The 9,836-nt window shown below is 35.2% G+C and overlaps 3 long non-coding RNA genes across 3 annotated transcripts; all 3 read right to left on the bottom strand.

Moving 5' to 3' along the window:
• Positions 1–356: 356 nt before the first annotated feature.
• On the bottom strand, positions 357–1,107 carry LOC147481173 (uncharacterized). Its single transcript, XR_015206921.1, has 3 exons — positions 974–1,107; positions 577–699; positions 357–487 (listed from the first exon to the last, which is right to left on the bottom strand). It is a non-coding gene; the product is annotated as an uncharacterized LOC147481173 (long non-coding RNA).
• A 1,321-nt stretch (positions 1,108–2,428) lies between these two features.
• On the bottom strand, positions 2,429–3,577 carry LOC147481172 (uncharacterized). The gene is made up of 3 exons (XR_015205087.1): positions 3,380–3,577; positions 3,132–3,277; positions 2,429–2,492 (listed from the first exon to the last, which is right to left on the bottom strand). It is a non-coding gene; the product is annotated as an uncharacterized LOC147481172 (long non-coding RNA).
• Positions 3,578–4,146: 569 nt separating this feature from the next.
• Positions 4,147–5,903, bottom strand: LOC147481171 (uncharacterized). The gene is made up of 4 exons (XR_015205086.1): positions 5,725–5,903; positions 4,563–4,642; positions 4,342–4,420; positions 4,147–4,266 (listed from the first exon to the last, which is right to left on the bottom strand). It is a non-coding gene; the product is annotated as an uncharacterized LOC147481171 (long non-coding RNA).
• Between the last annotated feature and the right edge of the window lie 3,933 nt (positions 5,904–9,836).

Genomic DNA, 9,836 nt, shown 5'->3' with positions numbered 1-9,836 from the left:
TTGCAACGGTTTTTTATTTCACAAACGCTTTTTAAGCATTGGTAATTTGTTAAAAATTTTACCAACGGTTTGTAACCGTTGCAAAGTTGTTAGTTAATTTTTAAAAAAAATAATTTAAAATTCGTTTGTAACGGTTATAAACCGTTTGATGGGTTGTTAATAAAAAAAAAAAAAAAAATCTCATATTTTGTAGCGAGACCAGCTAAACCTACAATAAACAATGAATACAAGAATGAATACAAGTACAAGAATACAATAAACAATGTATCATAGTTGCCAATTGAAATAACTGAGTCCACAACCATAAATGTTAAAAATTCTTTTTCACCACCAATCAGCTTTGAAGAGAGTGAGGTTTTTCCTATCAAAAAAAAAAAAAGCTTTGAAGAGAGTGTGCGGTAGCAGCACACTTTGCCAACAAACTCTTCTTTTCTTCCATACTTTTCCCCTCTATACTCGCAGCAAGTTCCTTAATTTTGCTAATTGCCTAAAATACAAGTAGCAAACTTATGGCTTCTAGAACAATTTGTCATGAACATATCCATCCAATCAAACCAAAAGATCAAAATTCCTTACCAAATTGGAAGCAGCTCGAAAACTACGTATAAGACTTTGAGTGGACACCATCCTCAATGAAAGGCTTGGCCTCCTTTAAAACTCTCCCGCAAAAAGAACTACTCTAGTGGTTCCATCACCCACCTGTAGACAAAAAATCCGGTCATTAAAATTACAAGTGAATTCCAAATTTATCCCTAAAACCTAACCAATACAATTATTAATGATACCCTCTCAACTTTTTCTGAGACAATGTCCTTGTTAATGTCATTATCTTCTCTAAAGTATAAGCTGTTAAATGTTGTAGTAATGCAACTATCATAACCCACTCTAAGATAAATATAAACTTTAGCATAAAAATTTCACTCTTTTAGTCAGCCAATCACTAAAATTAGTAAATTTGTTTTCTATTGTATACCTCAGAATCTTGAGGCTTGGCAATATCGACAAGAATCTTAGCAGCAGGATGAACAACATCAAGAAGTTTCATAATAGTAGCACCATCATTAGAAATAGTAGCATTGCCCTTGTCATCATGAATCAATTTATCCATTCCTCAATAAGAAACATATACATGAAGCCGAGTTGCATAAAAGAATCCGACATAATATCATAAATATGAAAGAAAATAGATCTACCTCGTTCCCAAAAGTTTCAATGAATCCGCCAGATAAGTCATATCGAAAATGTACTCTTCATGGGCGTCAAAAGAATTGCAGCAAGTACGTTGCCTTGTATCCCAAACCTATGGAATGAAATTTATAAAGCATCAGGATAAAGAAAAATAAGTAACTAGTATTTAATCAACAGGCATATAAATGGAGTTTAAGATTAGTAATGACTAAATTAGATGATGAAGTCTAACAACAAGATAAGATACTCCACTTTGGTTCTTCTTACCAATTGAATCGTGGGATTTAAAAGAAAATTTCGTCTTTAAAACAACTTTAGCTATCATTATGCATCCAAGGCCCCAGGTTTGTCCAGAAATTTTTTGCAGTTGAATTTGACAGGCAGTATTGCAAACGTGGCAATCCAGAGTTACAATAAATGTCCATGTCAAACACCATCATATGTGTACACACATTTTTTACATGCTCTATCCTATGTACCTGTCACCGCTCACCACCTACACAAATTTTGCTAAACACCCTACTCAAGCCCATATCTTAAGGTAGTGCGCGCTCTTATGGTATTTACTCCTAATTCAACCTACACTCTAATTTGAGAGCCCAAACTAGCATTCATGATGACCTACTGTAAACCCAATAGAAATAAGATGATTTATCAGCAGAAACTACCAATTAAAGAGTATCATCACTAATCTTGACGCATCATGCTTACTGCTAGGCAGAAAAACCACATGTGTCGCCACATTTCAGGGACACAACAAAGTTTGAAGGGGAAATTTAACAAGAGAAGAGCATATAAGGTCCATTTGAAGTGGCATGTAACTCCTTTTTAAGTTGTATCATATGTTCTGGAATCTAGTGGGCATGTGACTCATGTTAATAAATAAATAGCTGTTTTACTTGCAAACTGTTTTTAGGAATTTAGAATTGACCTCTGTTGCTTACAAGTTCTGCCCATATCCCACCACTCCGCGCGATGATTGATCTCCCTGCATGAAGCATATCATGAACCAAAGTGTGTAAGGTAGGAATGAGTCAGGGTTAAGAATTTATCAATAAGCCATGAAATAGCTTTTTCTTTTTCTGATTGGCAGCCATGAAATAGTTCACCTCAAAGAATATGCCAAATAGTGTTTGAAAGCCTTCTTGCTCAGTCCTTCGAAGCATCAACGACCAAGTATGTCATTTGGTTCGTCTCGCTTCTATAGCGTAACATTTGTACAAAGCACCGCGAAAGAAGAAGACACAAGAAAGTAGTCTGAGGATGACCCATTGATTCTTCACCTCATCCAGTCTTTGTGCACACTGATGAGAGAATAGACATTATAGACTTTAAACATACTAGGTCAATGACATCAGATCATCTGAAGATGAGGTGGGAGCAACTCAGAGATGACATAAAGAATCCATCAAATCCCGAAAGAGCATTTATGGAGCCCATTGGATTGTCGACAGCGAACTTCTTCTCTGCCATAACGGCCGAAATTGGACTACACCTACAATCCAATAGACTCCTCTCTTAAGAGACATGGATTGTTTCAAACATCAAATACAACTTTTTTTCTGAGATGATTTGTTATGTCTATTAGTCTATATATAGAAACATGATACAAGCTCTTTACAAAACAAGTGACACAATCATGTCATTATTGTTTCTTTTGGCAAAAGCCACCTAACTATCAAACAAAGACAAAAACATAAAAGCGTAGTCACTCCAAAGATGGGAGACATGGAGTGTTACAGATATATAATGCAGATGGAAGTTTTTATCAAATAATATGCCGTGTCTAGGAATTCCTCATAACCAAATTTTATTAACGACGCATTTGTGTCAATTCAATTACAGAAAAAAAAAAAAAAATATACACTGCATTCCAACTTTTTTTGAACTATAGAGGATCATCATATCATAAAATATGAAAGCCACTGATAGAACATGCATACCTTGAGAGAATAATGGAACCTAGAGATAAAAGAATAAGAACGGGCAATGTTGGGCAATATAGTTTCCATCACTTTTGCTCATAATCCCACCACTACACCTCTCCCGTATAATTGGTTCCCATAGTGTAAGTCTTTCCAAAACCAGTCTAATCCAGACACCCAAACACAAAACAACATTTTAATATCATACAAATTAATAAACAGCACAAGCTACAAACTCAAAAAAAAAAAAAAAAAACTAACTATACCTGGCCATAAGCAAGAACAGTGGCATTGTAACCATGGAATAGTGCATCAACCAACGGAGCATAACCGCAGAACTGTCCACCATTCTCCCTCCTCCTTTATCCGGGGTTGGGACTGGCAGCGCAAAGACTTTCATTACTTTGCACTGTTCAGCTTGCGGTTGCTATCATCGTCATCCTTGCATTAGTTGCATATAGGTGATGATCAATGGTGCAGTGAACAAAACATGGGTTTACGTATGAAAACAAAACTAAAAAACAAAAACATCCTAGTGGTGATGGTGATTGCCTTTCCAAAAAACGAAAACAAACAAAACAGAAAGTTTTCGGTGGAAAAAAGATGAGTGTTTATATTGGCTGTTTTCCTTTTTCTTCCTCTCCCTTTTCAACGGTTTAAAAGTATTTCATGTACTGTATTGCCGATTGCCCTCGCCATAAGTTTTCAAATGGCGACTGAAGTTTCTACTTAAATTACGCCATTCTATCTAGTATCTAATATGCAAGTCACAACTCACAAGTATACAAAGAAGGGTAGGCCCGTAAATGTCTTACAAATCCGAGGCTCCATAGATTAATTAGTGAGACAACTATCCTAATCAAGTTCTATGAAATGCAATTTATATAGCCATCCTAATCACCATTAATATCTCATCCAAGTACTGAACAACTTGAATTATCTGCTTCCTTTTATTTCCTGATGCCCAGTAGAGACAGTCATTTGCAATTTACAATGTAATAGAGAAGCAACAGGTTCAAAGATGTGTGAACTCACCAGTTTCTTGCATAATCTTTCTACTCTCATGCCGCCTTTCCTCATAGACTCGGGTACCACCTATTTCCTTCAACAGATCTAGTCGCTCCGAATCTTTCATTAATGTCAACGATGCTATCTACGTGCATTGATAACAGAACATCAGGCTAAGGAACTTGAAGTTATTTTATAGGAGAATAAAACAGTAATTTACCTTTCCTTGCTGAACAACATAATAAGGATTTGAACGAGAGAAACCAACACTCTCCAATAAATTCATAACTTCTGTTTTCCTATAAATTTACCATGCCAATATTTACTTCCAAGAAGGGATAGTACAGTATGGGAAGTAACATTGTACATTTATACCAAAACAGAAGAATAAATGAAAATAATAAGAGAATGAAACAAACAGTATGCTGCTAACAAACTTACGTGATATGTTTTCCATCCAAGAAATATTCATCCTTTTTCAAGCCAACTGTTCTCCGCAATCGAACCTCTTCTTTATCAACCTAAAAAATAAGCGAAATGAAAGTAAAAACTTGACCAGCTTATAAGAGATGTCATACTTTAAATGGCTTTCAGTGTGCTCCAAAGTTCAAATATGTAATATTCCATCAATTATGTGCAAATTTTCCTAACTAAGAAGTATCTAGCAGATGAAAATTTTAACCCAATGATCACTAAAATTTGGAAGCACAAAAAAGGGGAATAGCACTAGACAAACAACACAGATAACAAATAATGTAAAATTACAATTAATAATGTTATCCTACCAAAAACAAATATTTATATACAATTTTAACAGTTAGCAAAAGTTTATTAAAGTTATACCCCCTGATTAGGCGAACTGAAAAAAGTAGCTTAAGACCTAACCCCTACTTCATGCCATGGTTGAGATTGGACTTCAAACCAACACATGACCACACTCCCTCAAATCCAATATTTCAGTATTTAGTAAACGGTGTCGAATTTTTACCATGCACAACCTATGACATGGAAACTACTCATCCCACTACAAACTTAGTCCTATCAATTACCAACTGTGTTTAGCAGCAACGTGTTTTCTTTTCTCTTTGAGAGGTGTCTTTAGTAATATAGGTCACAAAACTTGGAAAGAAAGAAACAGTAAAAGAGAGAGAAGTCAAAAACAGAATTTTAGAGCCAGTAAAAGAATGTTGTTAAAAGACATTTTTAAGAGAATGATAGATGAAAGTATGACAAATTATAATTATTAAACCTTCAAGAGAGATGAATTTTAAAGTCATAATAGCAAGAAAACAAGTCCTCAAAACTAATCATCACAACAATACATTTTTTTTGTCGACCAATTTCTAAACCGAACCAAAATCACCACCCCAACTCTCAAACAACGACTCAACTCCATTATCAACACCACCACTAGCTACAACAGCTAGTAATGGTGAAGCATCCCCAAAAAATAAAAAAAAAATACCCCAATTAATTCAATTAAACTAATGTTGGCAATTTAACATACAATAAATTGAAACAAATAAATACCCAATTCTATAAATTTAAAATCCCTTAAAAGTTTTGAAGAAAGAAAAATCTTACTTTAATGAGAGAGACAAACCTGGTTACTTTGTTCCAGCAAAAATCCACCGAAAATTTGAAGAAAGATTATAATATCAAAAGTTTCAAGGATTTGAAGAGAGAGAAGTAAAAATTTGAGGAGTGCGAGATGATACTATAAAACTGGATTGGATCGAGATGATGATTTTGAGGAAAAATAATTTCAATTTAGGGATCTGGAAATGCGGTGGTGAGAGAGAGAGAGAGGAGAAAAAGAAATTTGTGTTTTATACTTCGACCCGAAATAATAGAGCGCGATTTTTTTTTGTTTCTCTCTTTTGTGAAATTTTAATTTGTAACACTTCTCCAACCATTTTTAAGCGTTGGCAATTAATTTCAGAAATTCACCCAAATAAAGCAACGCTTTACAATATTGCCAACGCTTATTAAACGTTGGTAACTTACTAACGGTAAATAACCATTGCAAAGCAAAAAAGGGGCGAGTTGCAAATATCCTATTATGGTGTAGTGAAAAGTCCCCTTCGTTACAAAAATTCACAAATCTGATTAAGTTACAAATCTCATTTCAACCCTATTTAGTTATAATTATAACTGAAAATATATAACAACGTTTGTCTCAACTAAAATCTATTACACCTTAAGGGAAAACAAAACATATCCTGAATGCGACTCTAATGCAAACCACAAGCAGCAACCAACCTTCTTCAACATTAAACTTGTCAAGACTTATCAACTATGTTCATTTAATGAACACACCCGATAAACAAATATGCAAATCGGGTCAGCATTATAAACAATGCTGGTGTGAGTAGCCCTAAAATACAACATATACTTATACATATATTTACACACTAAATAAGGTAGTTAGTTCCTCCACCGAGGCGCCTTAACATCCAATGAATAATATCACATCCTTAAGTATAATAATTAAGGCAGGTAGTTCCTCAACTAAGAAGCCTTAGCTTCCTAACAATAATACAAAGGCATTTAGTTCCTCCACCGAGGCGCCTTAGATTCTAACTAAACTAATAACCAGCCAAACATATTCTATACTTACCGCATTTCATGCTCAATTACAGAGTGGGTCGTCTTTACATAAATAATTATTTTGACCCACCCTTCTGCCAAACCTTTGTGTATGCAACATAAATTATAATAAAACAACCATATCATATACCTAATTCCAATCATCTCATTGAACCAAATTCCACAACCACCATCAATCATTTATTATAGATTTAACATACACTTTGATATATCATCACAATTATTGTTTAGAGTTTCTTTAAGTGTCTCTAGAACCACGTCGTCTCTATGTCTTATTTAGTTTCCCTGGCTACCATAATCGCTACCCAACGCCGAACATGTACATCCACATGCCTCCCCTCACATAATGAACCACTCCATGCATAGCTACCCTGAGCGGGATGCCGCACACAAGGTAACCTTCACACGAAAGCCATTATGTAAGTACTGCCACTATTCGGCATAAAATATCGCGCGTCTCGTTCTAATTTTACGAACGGAATAATCAAGCTACTATTAGGCTACGCCATAAGGGCCATTCAGATTCACTGAAATGCCAGAAGGGCCAATCAAATTACTTACCCCGAAGCCATTCAGATTCAATCAAAACGCCGGGAAGGGCCAATCATATCACATACGCCCATCACTAGGGCCAAATCACATGAGTTGTGGTAGCTAGGTTCTAGGATTTTCGTTACGTAATTTATTTAGGTGTCATACATTTATATCTTAGAATAATTCTTGTTCTTGATAGGGTTATATACTAAAAGCATTACTTTCGTATTAACTCTAATTCTTTATATTTTGAATGAGAATCATATGGGAAAATGTTATGCATATTATATATGTTATTAGTTATATGTATGTGTCTAATACTTTATATTGTAGATGATATGGTGTGAATACACAGAAGATCATATCGTCAGTACCTTATAAAGTATAAGTAATCGTTCACAACCTAGATGGATTTGGACAAACCATTAGTACGGTTGTAGTATAATCTGGTATTAGTCTATCTTGAATATAGGATTACACTAGTACACTTTGTGTGTATTGAACAGGACCAAGTGAGGTTGTTTCTCTTTATACTGACTATATAAGAGAACAAACCCCTCTGTTATTATGGATGTTTGTCCTCCTAATCCGGATATAATAACGGGCACTTACATGCATTGTACATTGCTTTAAATCATCAATGAGTGAGATTCACTGGTGAATCAACAAACTCGATGGATTGAGTAATGACATTGTATGTAAGGTGTGCTGTTGATTATAGAAGGAATATGTGTCCCGCAAGAAGTCGGGTTGATGATGTCCCCTTGAGGAGCTCAAAAGATTGTCATGTAAACCCTACAGGTGGATTTATTCCGACATGACAATGAGGTTGAAGTGGTACTACTCAAGGACATAAGAAGTTGATTAATGTAGTTGTCGATGAACTTGACTTAATCAACGGACATTTGATATCTTAAACACGGGAGATCAACGAGCATATAATATGGAGCCCATAAATGCCGACCGCGTAATTTTGGGATTAGGGTGGTAGTCTGCAACGATGACCTTTAGTGGAATAAGCCATTTGTTGGACGGACTTATGCCGTGTGTTCTGGACGAACATGGGAAGCCCAAGCCCGTCAGGAGGCCCAACCTTAATTTCTCCTCATGGTCCCTGTTGTAGCCTATAAATAGAATACTCTCTCTCTGGCCGAAATTCACTATTCACCTTAACAGAAAAAGAGGCAAGGAAAGATAGATCCAAAATTGGATCTAGCTTTGTGAGAAAGAAGGGGATTGGTAGATCCTTGTCCACACAACGTCCAATCTATTCTAAAGGAATATAACAGAAGATCAAGGGGTTGATTATTGATTCGGATTCATAAAGCTTGGATTCTCAGAGTTATCAAACCGGATCTAAAAGGTATGTTCTCTATCACAAATCGTGGACACCCATTGATTCCGCTGCGGGTGGTGTTCGCGGTTTGTAGAAATATTTGCATTCTGAATAACGGTTCCTACAGTTCTATCTCATGCCAGTATACTTAATTGTACTGAAGCTCAACGTTTCTCGTTATAATACAATCCACATTATCACGTGCCAATACTATTTATTGCATGATATCAAAGCATCTCTATATCCAATCTCAAAATTTATTATTTCACGTGGCAATCATATATTGCACTACACCATATGGAATATATCAAGCCTTCATAAATACTACAATTCATTTAAGTAGCAACTCATAATAGTAATCAATCATGTAATGTATTTGTTCAATATATTTATGTGAACTCAATTCCCCATTAAAGGCACGTATTATTTCTATTTGTGCACCATACAAATATTAAATAAATAATCAAAATATATGTCAATTTTACCAATGTCAAAATGGAACGACTTTAAAAAAAAAGAAATAACAACTCAAGTCCAAACATCACGCATAATTATTCGAGTCCAAATCATAAGTCAAGTCAAACTGATTAACCGTCAAAAGCCCAATACTAAAGTCCATGAATCTGAGTCCGTATGTAGTTTAATTCTCATAAAAATGTATATATCTAAGTCTTATAAGAACTCCCCTCTTGTTACGTGCCTATATCTGTATGCTTTACACACTACTCACGTCAATCTTAATTAGACAATGACAAACAAATTTATACAAGCTTCTATAGCATTTTAGCATTTGATTTGTCCATACAATTTACAACATAAAACGTAGCACAATTATACAGCCAAAAGTCCACAATCAAAGCCCGAAACCAAAACCCAAAAGTCTAAATATTTAAAGACCCCATTGGATCTATTTTAAATTATATGGAACCGCCCAAAACCAAATTAGAAACTGGCTCAAAACACAAATGGGTTCTGCCCAAATAATTAAACTGAAACCGGCCCAAAACTTAAACTAAAACTGGTCTAAAACAAAAGATTAATCCGGCCCAACAACTAACTAGTGTTTAGGCCCAAAAACTGAAATCAGAACTGGCCCAACCAAAACAAAATAAAATCGAGCCCAAAGAAACCAACTAAGGCCCAAACAACTTAAACTAATGTGGACCGGCCCAAGGAAAACTAATTGGTTTGGCCCAAGCCCAACCAAAACAGACACAGGTCGTCTCTTCCTCCTC

The sequence above is a fragment of the Coptis chinensis genome, chromosome 8 (assembly GCF_015680905.1).
Source record: "Coptis chinensis isolate HL-2020 chromosome 8, ASM1568090v1, whole genome shotgun sequence".
Lineage (NCBI taxonomy): Eukaryota > Viridiplantae > Streptophyta > Magnoliopsida > Ranunculales > Ranunculaceae > Coptis > Coptis chinensis.
Note: the sequence above shows the minus strand (reverse complement) of the source record. Positions and strands in the feature narration are given on the sequence as shown.